Source organism: Amia ocellicauda, chromosome 21 (genome assembly GCF_036373705.1).
Source record: "Amia ocellicauda isolate fAmiCal2 chromosome 21, fAmiCal2.hap1, whole genome shotgun sequence".
In the NCBI taxonomy this organism is placed as follows: domain Eukaryota; kingdom Metazoa; phylum Chordata; class Actinopteri; order Amiiformes; family Amiidae; genus Amia; species Amia ocellicauda.
This window is the reverse complement of record NC_089870.1, coordinates 626086-642023: the sequence shown is the minus strand read 5'-3', so window position 1 is coordinate 642023 and position 15938 is coordinate 626086. Positions and strand designations below refer to the sequence as shown.

General features: G+C 38.7%; 1 protein-coding gene across 7 annotated transcripts in view; it reads right to left on the bottom strand.

Annotated features, from left to right (window-relative positions):
* Nucleotides 1-15938, bottom strand: part of numb (NUMB endocytic adaptor protein) — a 113952-nt gene that overhangs the window by 89676 nt on the left and 8338 nt on the right. For 3 of the 7 annotated variants that reach the window (XM_066694853.1, XM_066694852.1, XM_066694851.1), the window contains 2 exons: nucleotides 4069-4123; nucleotides 2033-2438 (listed from right to left, as the gene is read on the bottom strand). The exons of 2 other annotated variants lie outside the window; for them this stretch is intronic. The gene's annotated coding sequence lies outside the window, so the exon portion shown is untranslated. The remainder of the gene's footprint in view (nucleotides 1-2032; nucleotides 2439-4068; nucleotides 4124-15938) is intronic. 2 more of the 7 variants (XM_066694857.1, XM_066694856.1) reach the window with 1 other exon arrangement.

The following is a 15938-nucleotide window of genomic DNA, read 5'->3' as shown; positions in this document are numbered from 1 at the left end:
CTAGAGAATTTCAAGCATACGTTTTCAATTTTGCAAAACTGGCATGGAAACCACAGCTTCAGTGGTCTCTTTGGCAATTAAAGATTTAACAGATGCAGTCACTGGCAAAGTCCTCTAATGCAACAATTTCTCAGTCTACACACAAAAACCACCGAAGATCAATGTTTTAGCTACACTAAAAATAGAAGAGAAGAAAATAGTAAGACAACTAATAAAATCAACTGTGACAGCAAGCAATTGTTCCCTTTACGACTGAAAAAGGAACAGCAATCCCCAGAGGTGGTTCTGTCAACCACAGACATGACAAACTGAGAGCACTAAAGCGAAGTGCATTAAAACATCTGGTCTGAGCAATGGCATAATTGCTGGCGATTGTGGTAACCAAGGTGCCTTGGCCCGAGTATGACCGGTTTATGAAAGCAGTCGTTTCCAGAACAGCGTCCCTGTTACCAGGGAACGAGGTCAGTGATAACATTCCCCTGGGCACACAGCACTACAGAGGGGCAGAGAGAGAGGCTTTTCCCGTATTCTATAGGCTCCCTCCTCCTTATGAACCCCATGTGACTTTGATATCATTACAATTTGTAGAACTGAATGATCTCTCTCCTAATCTATAATTTTTTACAATTACATTCTTAAACACATGCCACTTTTGTGAAACCTTGATTAGACTAGTTATTTTATTCATTTTAGGCTTAAGCTTAAAATACATAAATTGGATATGCCAATGCCCCATCCACTACACACACACTTCAAACTAAATTTAATTAAGAAATTCAACAGCATTTATGGCAAACAAAAGATTTGATCACTTTCTCTGGATTATTTTATATTTAGAGTTTTACCAGTTTAAGTCCTACACATTAATCAAACTTTAGTGGATGGAAATCTTCTGAATCCATGCTTGCTGCGCAGTACCATTTAAAGGAAGCTAAACAGTATCATATAGAGATCTTTGTATTCTACAAACTAGTACATCAGGTGTAATACAGCATATTGGAATTAAATATTCTTTGAGACTTAATTACAGTACACTTTAAATCTTGTGGATTACTGCAGCATTTCAGAAGCCTTTGTTGTATGATTTTCCAATATTGGCATCTTCTAGAGAAAAAAAAATGATTTAAGTGAATAAACACTGCAGATTACAGATTTTATGGATTATGTTCAGTAAACTGGAATTAATTTCAATTTTTGGCCATTTCCAATTGAAACCCGCATCTCACGTGCAAATGCTACCGAGATAACGTTATCATCATAACCCCGGTTCCCTGAAAAAGAAAGACATCCATAACCAAATGGGAAGAACCTTCTGACCTGCCAATCACTGAAAACTTGTACCAAAGCTTCCAAATAGAGGCCAGCCCCCATGCCTGTGAAAAGTCTCCTCTCACAGCAGCAACCTGCCACTTCTTGTAGGCTATATTCCTTTAAATGAGTGAATTATAAAAGTGCAAGATAACTGGTCAGTTTATTGTGGGTTTCATGGTAAAGTATGTTTACTGATGGATGTTTCATGCTTAGCAATGGTGTACTTTGTGTTAATGGTAATTCAGAAAGCCATTTTTCTATCATCATTGTGCTCTCTATATTTTTGTGTGTCTGTTGTGCACTGCTCAGTAATGTACATTGTGTTGAAATCCAAACCTTATTAAACACTAATATTCACGGCTTGCTAGCTCCATCGGTGATGTGAAAAATCACTCGGGTAAGATCAGTAAACTAGGGCCCTATGAAATCCATAAACTTTTTTCCCAAATTCCGTTTACATTTTTCTGAATTCTGTGTTTTACGGTGTATGCTAATTTTATAATCAGAAAGTGTCTAGTAATGTGAATGAATAAAATGTCAACAATTTAATAAGGTAACAGTACATTTGTAATGATGCAACACAACATTGCACTGTTTTTATATTTTTATCAAGGCAAGTGCATCAATACAGACTTCTACTAAGTTTCACTGGAAAGGAAAAAAAAGATTCTTGCAAGAATCCAGGCAATAATGCATCAATAGGCAAAACCTATGGAACTACCTTATGAGCTCCTATGTCTGTCCATTGTAAGTTTTCCATCTATCACATCTCCATTGAAGTACATGATTGTCAGCATCTTTGCGAGTTATTCAGGTCCCTCAGACAAGCCACTGAGCAAAGCTGGGCCTCTCCAGGAAGTGGCAGAGGGGCACCTAGCATGCCAGGGTGTTTTGTTATATATTCTGCTGACCTTACAGTGCTCACAGTTCCTGCTCAAAGCAGCAGGGCTATATTGAGGGTTTGCTGTGTCCAGAGCGGCAAGGCAAGGGCAAAGGTGTGTGATTGTTCTGCTTGTGATCCAGTGCACTGTGAGTCTTTGTTTTGTTCAGTTGCACCCCAGGGGGGTGGTAGGGGTAGATCTGGGCAGAGTGGATGCCCAAACTGAATCAGGTTCGGTTTTCCATTGCTGGAAAAAAAAAAAAAATCTAATTGTTACTTTTTTTACTTTAGTGCACATTTTCCACTTATAATATATACTGTATTATAAGTACACAACATGCATAGCTGAAGCTGTTCTACATCCATAGATACAACATATATAGCTGTAGCATCTATCGTAGCTGAGTTATGAGCTGAATTGTTTAAGCCCCCGTCTCTCTCAATCTCCAGCTCAACCAATCAGCGCTTGCTTGATGCACAGGACCGCAGATACATGTGACGAGCTGTTGAGATTTCGGAGGAGTGTGCATCAGCGCCTCTGCGGGCTACGCTTACCCAGAAACCCCTGCTCTGCATCGCTACGCGGAGACGCATACGCGTACTTATGCAGAAGTATAAATCGGCCTTAACCCGACACTTATCAGCTGATCTATTCCAGCTTCCTGAGACAGTGTTTTTCGATTGGCTAGTGAAAAAAAAAAGCAGATGGCACATGACACACACAGTAACATCCTCTCCATTGGGCAATTCCAGGCCCATGTGCTGCATTGCGCATTGAATAACTAAAACCAGGAAGTATGCAATATAAACAAACCGTACATGGTTCCTTTAAGCAGAATCTGAGCTACGCAGCTAAAAACACCGCATGACTATCTCAAATCGTTTCTCAGATAATTAATACTTTGTAATTGATGCCCCAATTTTGGGCAGATCCGCCTAAATCATCCTCAGATTGGATTTATTTGTTTTTTAAATCAATTTTAGACAAATTATGGAAAATTCTGCAATATTCCACGTTTTACAGTTGATTCCATTTTTATTAACAAATTCCGCGATTCCGTCTGCGCATCGCGGAAATAATAGGGCCCTAGTAAACAAAGTTTTAAACAACGAGACGCAAGGCACAAGACAGAGTGCAATAAACCAAAAACCATGTAAACCTCGAAAGGGAGAGGGTAATTTCATATTTGACTCGAGCACATTGTCTAGAATAAGGTCAGAACACACATGAACACTGCACCAATGAATTTGGTGTAATTGTTTTGCATTATTTTTAAGGGGAATTAATTGCAGTACTACTGGGCTATTCTGGCTAATAGGATAAATTATGTATTATTATTATTATTATTATTATTTTTTTTTTTTTGTATTATTATTATTATTATTTTTGTATTATTATTATTTTTTTTTTCTTGGCAGACGCCCTTATCCAGGGAGACTTACAACATAAGCGCAGAACAAACTGCAAACATACAGTTCGGTAAAGGCTTCAATCATTACAAATTCAATTTACATAAAACATAGCAATTCAAAATAATACATTTTACAACTTCCAATTTACATAGGTCCTACATCCTGGACGGTAAAAGCTAAGTGCTGTCAAGGGCTACGGGAAAAGGAGCAAGGAGGAAACAATAAAAAACGCAAGAAGCATAATAAAACTCTGTGAAGTGTTATCTAACGGGGATTAAAATTTAAATGAGAGCAGCTTGTATTGGAGCATTAATATAAACCAAAGAAGTGACAATTGAGCGTTGCAAATAATTTGTAATGAAATAAAACTGTTCTCTAATGTTCCATCCTAAACTCTGGCTGAAATGGAACTGAATCTGGGATCCTCAAGACTGGTTATAGTAGTATGTGAATTTATTACAAACCCCTTGTGGCTTCTGTGGTTTTGTTGAGTGCATATGGGAACTGGAACAGAAAGTCCTTGAAAAAAAACACACATAACATATATGGTATGTTACAAATCGTCACGTTTTACAGATAACATTTTACACCGCCCGAGCAATTGTATTAATAGCAGATGGGAGTACATTAACCATAGGTATGCAGGAGACATTAACAGTAGGATCACCAAGGCCATCAGTTGGATGGCTGTTTTAAAATTTAAATTATTCTTGTCTATGTATTTAATAGGTTATGTGTATTGTAGGAATTACAAAAAAGTTAATCCAATTTACCTTGAACCATATAGAGAACTATAGTATTTTGCTTATACAGTGGGGGAAAAAAGTATTTGATCCCCTGCTGATTTTGTACGTTTGCCCACTGACAAAGAAATGATCAGTCTATAATTTTAATGGTAGGTGTATTTTAACAGTGAGAGACAGAATAACAGCAAAAAAATCCAGAAAAACGCATTTCAAAAAAGTTATAAATTGATTTGCATGTTAATGAGGGAAATAAGTATTTGATCCCCTATCAATCAGCAAGATTTCTGGCTCCCAGGTGTCTTTTATACAGGTAACGAGCTGAGATTAGGGGCACTCTCTTAAAGGGAGTGCCCCTAATCTCAGCTCGTTACCTGTATAAAAGACACCTGTCCACAGAAGCAATCAATCAATAAGATTCCAAACTCTCCACCATGGCCAAGACCAAAGAGCTGTCCAAGGATGTCAGGGACAAGATTGTAGACCTACACAAGGCTGGAATGGGCTACAAGACCATCGCCAAGCAGCTTGGTGAGAAGGTGACAACAGTTGGTGCGAATATTCACAAATGGAAGAAACACAAAAAAACTGTCAGTCTCCCTCGGTCTGGGGCTCCATGCAAGATCTCACCTCGTGGAGTTTCAATGATCATGAGAACGGTGAGGAATCAGCCCAGAACTACACGGGAGGATCTTGTTAATGATCTCAAGGCAGCTGGGACCATAGTCGCCAAGAAAACAATTGGTAACACACTACACCGTGAAGGACTGAAATCCTGCAGCACCCGCAAGGCCCCCCTGCTCAAGAAAGCACATGTACAGGCCCGTCTGAAGTTTGCCAAAGAACATCTGAATGATTCAGAGGAGAACTGGGTGAAAGTGTTGTGGTCAGATGAGACCAAAATCAAGCTCTTTGGCATCAACTCAACTCGCCGTGTTTGGAGGAGGAGGAATGACCCCAAGAACACCATCCCCACCGTCAAACATGGAGGTGGAAACATTATGCTTTGGGGGTGTCTTTCTGCTAAGGGGACAGGACAACTGCACCACATCAAAGGGACGATGGACGGGGCCATGTACCGTCAAATCTTGGGTGAGAACCTCCTTCCCTCAGCCAGGGCATTGAAAATGGGTCGTGGATGGGTATTCCAGCATGACAATGACCCAAAACACACAGCCAAGGCAACAAAGGAGTGGCTCAAGAAGAAGCACATTAAGGTCCTGGAGTGGTCTAGCCAGTCACCAGACCTTAATCCCATAGAAAATCTGTGGAGGGAGCTGAAGGTTCGAGTTGCCAAACGTCAGCCTCGAAACCTTAATGACTTGGGAGAGGATCTGCAAAGAGGAGTGGGACAAAATCCCTCCTGAGATGTGTGCAAACCTGGTGGCCAACTATAAGAAACATCTGACCTCTGTGATTGCCAACAAGGGTTTTGCCACCAAGTACTAAGTCGAAGGGGTCAAATATTTATTTCCCTCATTAACATGCAAATCAATGTATAACTTTTTTGAAATGCGTTTTTCTGGATGTTTTTGTTGCTATTCTGTCTCTCACTGTTAAAATACACATACCATTAAAATTATAGACTGATCATTTCTTTGTCAGTGGGCAAACATACAAAATCAGCAGGGGATCAAATACTTTTTTCCCCCCACTGTACATGCAGTATATCCTAGTACTGTTTAAATGCATTACTCAACTGATTTGATCAACTTGAATGAAGCTGTGGATATAACTAAATAAGACTCATTTCTGTACTTCGTCTTGCAGGTGGATGGCACAGACGTTAAAAGGTTTATCAAAATATTACAGACATCAATAATGTTATTCTATACAAATTATATGCAGGTATGTAAACACATTGCTAACATGTACTGTTGCAGTCTGATTACATTTATTGATTCATTTCATTTCAGTCATACCTCGGTGAATGTGGTTACGTACAAATGTAGGTTTTAAAGTAGGCTACACAGTTTGCATACATGTATTATTTATTTCTATAGGCCAGCTAGATTAATGCTTTTCTGAATAATAAATCATTGTTTTCTTCTGTATGTGTGAGGGTGATTCAGCTTATGTGCAAGGAGAATATGGCCAGGTACTGAGCAAATTCTATATCTTAGGACAGGTTTCTATTATAAGACATAAACAAGTTGTGAAACAAGTTCTGAAACTTTCCAAGACCTTCAGTATTATACAAAACTGTAACTGTATTATTGGCAGTTTTTGTTCCTGTATCACTGCTTGCACCAATAGGAAGAGAGAGGACTGCCCCCTCCTTCTGTAGATTGCCCCTTTGGCAGGCACTCTAACTGTTTGTAACCAGGGAATCAATAGGCCTTGCGGTCCTAACCAGACACAGGGTCTCCGTGGGAATTTATTGGAAAATAAAGCTTAATTCTTTCCAACACAGCCTCTATAAACACATTCAAGTTTGTTACACTTCTGTAATATTCAGATTGTCATCAAGATATACCACTATAGATATATTAATTCCTATATTAATTCCTGCATTGCTGATTGTTTATTTTATTGATTTCACTCGCTCTGCTGCACTTTGTATTGCACTTATGTTGTAGGTCACCCTGGATAAGGGCGTCTGCCAATAAATAAATAAATAAATAATAATAATATAACCTATACCCTTCGTTAGGTCTGCTGGCACTTTTTTTTTGGTGGTACACATTTACAGAATTTGGAATAACCCCCCCCCCGCCAAAATAAAAATCCAGTTGTGCCTTTTGTATTGTTTATATATTAGTGCCAATATATTTACATTATTATAGTAGTGTATGTAATTTATGCGATTGTTGCATTGCTTGCACTTTCATAATATAGCTACATGTTTTTAATACAGCACCCTGTTCTAGTGTTAAAATAATTGTCGTCATCTTAAAAACCTAGATACATTCCGAAGTATTGTATTCCATACCACAATTTACAAACACAATTTCTGATCCTAAGAAGAGAACTATCTCAAGATCACCTAAGAGAAATATGGGGCATTTCATTCTGAATTAATTGCATGTAAGGGAAATTTATGTGGTGGGGGAGACAGTAGCACGTGGTTAAAGGTTGTCTATATGCAAAGCTCAAATCAATCACAGAATCTTAGTGGGGGCCTGTTGAATCTGAACCCTGAGAAACCAGGAATAACACCCTGATGACATCTACCTAAAGTCTTACAGGACCACAGGAGGTCGTGAGAAGCATTAAAGAGGGAGCTTCAAAGAGAAAACATAGGTATTACAAGAGCTGAAAATAAAGTTTCCCACTTATTCAGTGTACCTTCTAATGCTTTAGAAAGAATGCACATGCATGTTAAAGGTAAAAAGTAAATATGGGTAGAGATTTGGAGTGAGGCATTTGTGTACAATACTGCTGCGGTGTCTGTTTATTGTGGAAACAAAATGAAACCACTTACAAAATCAGATAGCAGATGATCACTAGCACCAGATGGACCAAAATCTAAATTTATAATTAATTTCTCTGCAATTGATTAAGTTCTTTCCTACCAGGTGATTTAAAAAAAAAATATATATACATATATATATGAAAACACTTGATGTGGTGTCCGTGAGATTGGCACAGGCGTGTAGCCAATAAACTCAGCTTTCAAACGATATGCAGATTCGGCGGTTAGCCAATAGCATCTATGCACAAGAGGAATGCATAAACAAGCTGTACAGACCGCCTGGTGACACATAAAGCTGCGATGCGGCCGTGGATTCAATCCTGTGGTGGATTTGTACATAGTATTGGATTCATTTGTATTATTTTATCTACAGTTTTGTTTGGCCACTTGGGTATGTGTTTGGACACCAACTAGACACCTCTCACAAAAGCTTGTAGAGTGGGTTCTGTTTGTCCTTTCAACACAGAAACTGGTACAGTTGTTGTCGATACACCACTGAAAGGATATGTGGAGATTCAGCCTACTGTACATACATGCCTTCTTTAGATGATGTGAAACATGACTTTGCATATTGAAACGTGCAGATTTTTTTTATTTTTTATTATCGTGTTATGTGTATTGTGTTACGCCAAGCTATGTTCTGAGCATATATATATATATATATAAATAAAAAAAGCAATTTCCTTTCAAATGATATTATCCATATGCATGTGATGCAAATATTTACAGCGTTATGGGCTTTTGAAATTGGGACAGTCCTTTTAGTAGGGAATTCCCATTTTTAAATGCCTCAAATACTATGTATGAAAAAAGATAATCAGCCAGTTACATTTCATGCTAGTGGCATGTTTTTACCACCCCATGAGGTTTTGATTGGAACAAAGACATCAAACACACATGAAAAGTATATAAACAAATATTATCTTGTGTTCTTGGTTGTCCGATATGATTTTAGCATAGTTGTGTAGTGTAGTGCAGATTTCTGCAGTTCGCGCTGCTCTACCAATGGGATCTATGGAATTGTGCAGCTCTCTGCAGCACCGTGAAAATCTGCACAAAACAAACACGACCTGCAACAGACAAAATAAGCACACAAAAAAATCCATTTAACTGTAATTAGATTGTATCCCATATGAAAAAACTAAATACAGTGGGGGAAAAAACTATTTGATCCCCTGCTGATTTTGTAAGTTTGCCCACTGACAAAGAAATGATCAGTATATAATTTTAATGGTAGGTGTATTTTAACAGTGAGAGACAGAATAGCAACAAAAAAATCCAGAAAAATGCATTTCAAAAAAGTTATACATTGATTTGCATGTTAATGAGGGAAATAAGTATTTGACCCCTTCGACTTAGTGGCAAAACCCTTGTTGGCAATCACAGAGGTCAGACGTTTCTTGTAGTTGGCCACCAGGTTTGCACACATCTCAGGAGGGATTTTGTCCCACTCCTCTTTGCAGATCCTCTCCAAGTCATTAAGCTTTTGAGGCTGACGTTTGGCAACTCGAACCTTCAGCTCCCTCCACAGATTTTCTATGGGATTAAGGTCTGGAGACTGGCTAGGCCACTCCAGGACCTTTAATGTGCTTCTTCTTGAGCCACTCCTTTGTTGCCTTGGCTGTGTGTTTTGGGTCATTGTCATGCTGGAATACTCATCCACGACCAATTTTCAATGCCCTGGCTGAGGGAAGGAGGTTCTCACCCAAGATGTGACGGTACATGGCCCCGTCCATCGTCCCTTTGATGCGGTGCAGTTGTCCTGTCCCCTTAGCAGAACACCCCCAAAGCATAATGTTTCCACCTCCATGTTTGACGGTGGGGATGGTGTTCTTGGGGTCATTCCTCCTCCTCCAAACACGGCGAGTTGTGTTGATGCCAAAGAGCTCGATTTTGGTCTCATCTGACCACAACACTTTCCCCCAGTTCTCCTCTGAATCATTCAGATGTTCTTTGGCAAACTTCAGACGGGCCTGTACATGTGCTTTCTTGAGCAGGGGGGCCTTGCGGGCGCTGCAGGATTTCAGTCCTTCACAGCATATTGTGTTACCAATTGTTTTCTTGGTGACTATGGTCCCAGCTGCCTTGAGATCATTAACAAGATCCTCCCGTGTAGTTCTGGGCTGATTCCTCACCGTTCTCATGATCATTGAAACTCCACGAGGTGAGATCTTGCATGGAGCCCCAGACTGAGGGAGACTGACAGTTATTTTGTGTTTCTTCCATTTGCGAATAATCGCACCAACTGTTGTCACCTTCTCACCAAGCTGCTTGGCGATGGTCTTGTAGCCCATTCCAGCCTTGTGTAGGTCTACAATCTTGTCCCTGACATCCAGCTCTTTGGTCTTGGCCATGGTGGAGAGTTTGGAATCTGATTGATTGATTGCTTCTGTGGACAGGTGTCTTTTATACAGGTAATGAGCTGAGATTAGGAGCACTCCTAATCTCAGCTCGTTACCTGTATAAAAGACACCTGGGAGCCAGGAATCTTGCTGACTGATAGGGGATCAAATACTTATTTCCCTCATTAACATGCAAATCAATTTATAACTTTTTTGAAATGTGTTTTTCTGGATTTTTTTGCTGTTATTCTGTCTCTCACTGTTAAAATACACCTACCATTACAATTATAGACTGATCATTTCTTTGTCAGTGGGCAAATGTAAAAAATCAGCAAGGGATCAAATACTTTTTTCCCCCCTCACTGTATACTAATATGAAAACCACCTTAAATTACTTTAAATTCACACAACACAACACAAATCCATCTTTTTTGCTGACTGAAGTTCCTGTAGTAACCTAAATCACAAATGAGACACCAAGGACAAAATTGCTCCACTCCTTACACATAGTAACCCTTCTAAATTTAGCAACTGTAATTTTTCTGCCAACAGTAGGTTATTTAGCCTATAAATGCAGAATTGGATGCTGATTGCAAGGAAATCTATCCCTTTCATGTACCGATAGAATTTGGGACACCGTACTCGCATAAACAAATTTTAAAAAATTGCATTACACTGCTCACATTCTCATCCAAATTTTCACGAAACCAACTATATATTTGTGTGATTATATGCATCTGATAAGATATCCACGGTGGGCAAAAAAAAATAAAAAATTTGTTTAAAGACACTGTTTCAAATTCGACAGTTTTTTTTTAAAACAAAAATCCTATCTAATATTATCAATTAATATATCAGTTTAAATTCTGTTTATAATGATTAAGTAAGGTATACAATAATTCAGAGCCATTTTGGCTAAACTACAAAGCATGTGACAAAATGGTATAATACAGAATTCTACTTTTCGTGATCAAATTATTAATTACATGAAAATTGTAAGGATTTCATTATTGAAACTATCATTTATTTCTTAATTTTGTGTTCTAACAATGTACGTTATGTATTAAAAAAAAAAAAGATTAACAATTGACAAGTTGGTGATCACCCTCAGTGGTACATATTTTTGGGAGAATGACCCATCTGTGTTTAGTGAGTTGAGCTCCCCTTGTAAGTCTGTGATGTGTACCAGAATGGTATTATTTTATGCCAAGGTGGATCTTTTTATTTGAATGCGATATTGATCTGTAAAGAGCACAGGCGCTAACAAATCACAGATTGAATCCCTATTCCATTATCTGATTATAATCAACAGCTACGGTTTCTGTGGAATTAATAAATAAGCGATATCTTCTTTAACATGTTTTAGAATAACTAACTAGAATACATTTTATTTTATACTGTTCTGGTGGTCCCGTTATGAAAACATGCAGATTTGTTGATAAAGACTTGATTGTGGTATTGTAGGGAAATTGGGGAAATTGCATTATTCTTTTCTGTAATGAAATGGCAGCAATAATTTGTTCTAAAGATTCTATCTAATGTTAGGATAGTTTATATTGAGTCTTCATTAGAATTGCTAGTTTGAACTTAGCTCAGGATATTTTGTATGTGGGTTTGTCTTTTTGTCTTGAGCCTGAACCTGAAATGAGTGGGAAGACCACACAGGCAGATGCTTAAGAACTGAGGTTGCCATTTAATTTATGAGAAACAAGACAGGCTCTATTAGCAGCAGACAGGCAAGAAATTAAGTTAATAATAGTCACTTAATTTATATATTTATTTCAGACTATTTGTATTTATATTAATTAATTGTTTCAGGGTCACTTAGCCTTATCTGGCAGTTCCTCTCCCTCCAATCCTTATGAAAACCAACAGTGCCTAGATACATAATCAATGTCCTTGTCCTGCCAAGGTGGGGTGGGCCTGATGCAGGGGTGGAAAGTAACTAATTACAACTACTCTCGTTCCTGTAATTGAGTAGCTTTTTCGTGTACTTGTACTTGTTTTTCAAATTTGGTAAATTTTACTTTTACTAAGGAAGTTTTGAGTTAAGTATTGTACTTCGCTACTTTTAAAAAGGCATTCGTTAAAGAGTACAAATTACAATACAGGAATACAGGAAAAAAAATTGGGTGACAGACAAACAAAAAGGCCAATAAATGAAGGAGCAATGCATTAAAATGACAAGCATTCCACCCACAACACTCAACAGGCCAATTAAATTGTGTCATGACCGTTACGGTTGGTCAGTCAAATAATCAATGATTTGAAGTCAGTCATCCAGTCCAGCAGCAGTAAGGTAAGTTAACTATGTGTATGTGAATTTCTCCCACTTATCCATTCTTATGTCATTAAATATTTAAATTAAATACTTACACAGCGTTTCAGCTGTGAACTCCTCAAATTGAATAAGTTATAAACACTGTTTTCTCCAACCGCAGTTTATGCAGTAGGATATACTGAATACAATATATCCGACAATCTGGGCTTTATAACAGAAATTAGTAATTGTGAAAGGGTTATAATTGTGTGGATTCATGAAACGTCATATAGTCATATATTACTATCATTATTTATTGTATTAGCAGATTTGCACCTGCTATAACGCTCGCCTGCCTGCCCTGTGATCGGCTCAGCAAGTTTCTAACTTTCCTTCAATTTTGATCACGTTGCAAACCCACGTCTCTGGATCAATGCATTGATCAGTCACCTGTTTGATGTTATTTATATTATAGGGCACTGTAGTGTTGAAAATTGTATATGTCTGCTAAGGTATGTGCATACCGATTTATAAAATGCATTGTGGGAGTTTGTTTTGTATTTCTTGTTCATGGATAAGTGCATGTTCTGATCCTGTCTGCCTATCCTCTGATCAGCTCAGCAAGTTTCTAATGTTCCGTGGAATTCAATCATGACAACTCCAGAAAAACTATTCATGCAAATCTAGAACTACTTAAAGTCCATTAAAGTGCATTTCATTAGCCCTTACTGGTCATTTACTGTTATTCTTGATTTCCTGGCTGGTAAGGTTAAAAAAATTGCTAGATTTCTCACAAAAAATGTTATTAATTTGGAGACAAGTGTGTGAAAAAAATTACAAATAATCTAAAACTGAACCAAATTGAAAATGTGTGGAATAATTACACCCCTATTAGTGAGCAAATATTTGAGAGCTTTGTGGCAAAACGTGTTTAAAGCCAATTCCACACATATTTAAATTTATATGGCTATACTCCTAGAGAGTACCATTTCACGTAGTATACACAATTTTTATTTTTTTTCCCCAAAACTCGAAATTTGACTGAATTATATGAAAACACAATATATCCATTTTAGCCAATCAGCATCGTGCTCGATTTAAAAATAGCACTGATCTCTGAAATGGTGAATGTTCACACGATCACAATGGATACATCATTCAGCAATGTTGATGAAATATCAGACAATATTACAAATTACAAACCCGTACTAAATCTTTGAAAAGAGATGTTTCTGTAAAATACAAGGGATAGACTAAAACGAATAAAAAAACAGAATGCCCATTGACTATAATGGGGAGTGGAATGCCCATAGACTACAGTTGAGAAAACAGAAGAATGGTCTATATCTCCAAATCCCACACATGAATCCTAAAATCCTGAATACACTTTCTTTAAAATAACATAATATAAAAAATAAAAGTGGAATAGCATGGAATGACAGCCGATTTCCATGGAATGACAGGCCTGGAATACAGAAGATGCACTGAAAACAATAGGATTGTTTTCACAAAACAAATATTTTGATTTTACAAGCAGGTCTCACAAATAAAATACTTTGGAAGCTTGATGGTGTTTGTTGAAAGGCAAGCTCCATGATACCACTTTCTGCATTGACAACTTTGACTGAAATAACCACTCGTTACAACCGAGGTATGCAGCAAAGCATTTGTGAAGCCACAACACGTACAACCTTGAGGCGGATGGGCTACAACAGCAGAAGACCCCACCGGGTACCACTCATCTCCACTACAAATAGGAAAAAGAGGCTACAATTTGCACAAGCTCACCAAAATTGGACAGTTGAAGACTGGAAAAATGTTGCCTGGTCTGATGAGTCTCGATTTCTGTTGAGACATTCAGATGGTAGAGTCAGAATTTGCCGTAAACAGAATGAGAACATGGATCCATCATGCCTTGTTACCACTGTGCAGGCTGGTGCTGGTGGTGGTGGTGTAATGGTGTGGGGGATGTTTTCTTGGCACACTTTAGGCCCCTTAGTGCCAATTGGGCATCGTTTAAATGCCACGGCCTACCTGAGCATTGTTTCTGACCATGTCCATCCCTTTATGACCACCATGTACCCATCCTCTGATGGCTACTTCCAGCAGGATAATGCACCATGTCACAAAGGTCAAATCATTTCAAATTGGTTTCTTGAACATGACAATGAGTTCACTGTACTAAACTGGCCCCCACAGTCACCAGATCTCAACCCAATAGAGCATCTTTGGGATGTGGTGGAACGGGAGCTTCGTGCCCTGGATGTGCATCCCACAAATCTCCATCAACTGCAAGATGCTATCCTATCAATATGGGCCAACATTTCTAAAGAATGCTTTCAGCACCTTGTTGAATCAATGCCAAGTAGAATTAAGGCAGTTCTGAAGGCGAAAGGGGGTCAAACACAGTATTAGTATGGTGTTCCTAATAATCATTTAGGTGAGTGTATATATACACATATATATATATATATATATGCAGTCAATCCCATTTGTGTTATGGTTTCAGTGCATTTTCGGTATCCCAGTCCTGCCATTCCATGGAAGTCAGTTGTCATTACATGCCATTCCACTTGTATGTACAGTGAGGGAAAAAAGTATTTGATCCCCTGCTGATTTTGTACGTTTGCCCACTGACAAAGAAATGATCAGTCTATAATTTTAATGGTAGGTGTATTTTAACAGTGAGAGACAGAATAACAACAAAATCCAGAAAAACGCATTTCAAAAAAGGGAAATAAGTATTTGATTCCCTATCAAATCAGCAAGATTTCTGGCTCCCAGGTGTCTTTTATACAGGTAACTAGCAGAGTGCTAGCAGAGGGAGTGCTCCTAATCTCAGCTCGTTACCTGTATAAAAGACACCTGTCCACAGAAGCAATCAATCAATCAGATTCCAAACTCTCCACCATAGCCAAGACCAAAGAGCTGTCCAAGGATGTCAGGGACAAGATTGTAGACCTACACAAGGCTGGAATGGGCTACAAGACCATCGCCAAGCAGCTTGGTGAGAAGGTGACAACAGTTGGTGTGATTATTCACAAATGGAAGAAACACAACTGTCAGTCTCCCTCGGTCTGGGGCTCCATGAAAGATCTCACCTCGTGGAGTTTCAATGATCATGAAAACGGTGAGGAATCAGCCCAGAACTACACGGGAGGATCTTGTTAATGATCTCAAGGCAGCTGGGACCATAGTCACCAAGAAAACAATTGGTAACACACTACGCTGTGAAGGACTGAAATCCTGCAGCGCCCGCAAGGCCCCACTGCTCAAGAAAGCACATGTACAGGTCCGTCTGAAGTTTACCAATGAACATCTGAATGATTCAGAGGAGAACTGGGGGAAAGTGTTGTGGTCAGATGAGACCAAAATCGAGCTCTTTGGCATCAACTCAACTTGCCGTGTTTGGAGGAGGAGGAATGACCCCAAGAACACCATCCCCACCATCAAACATGGAGGTGGAAACATTATGCTTTGGGGGTGTTTTTCTGCTAAGGGGACAGGACAACTGCACCGCATCAAAGGGACGATGGACGGGGCCATGTACCGTCACATCTTGGGTGAGAACCTC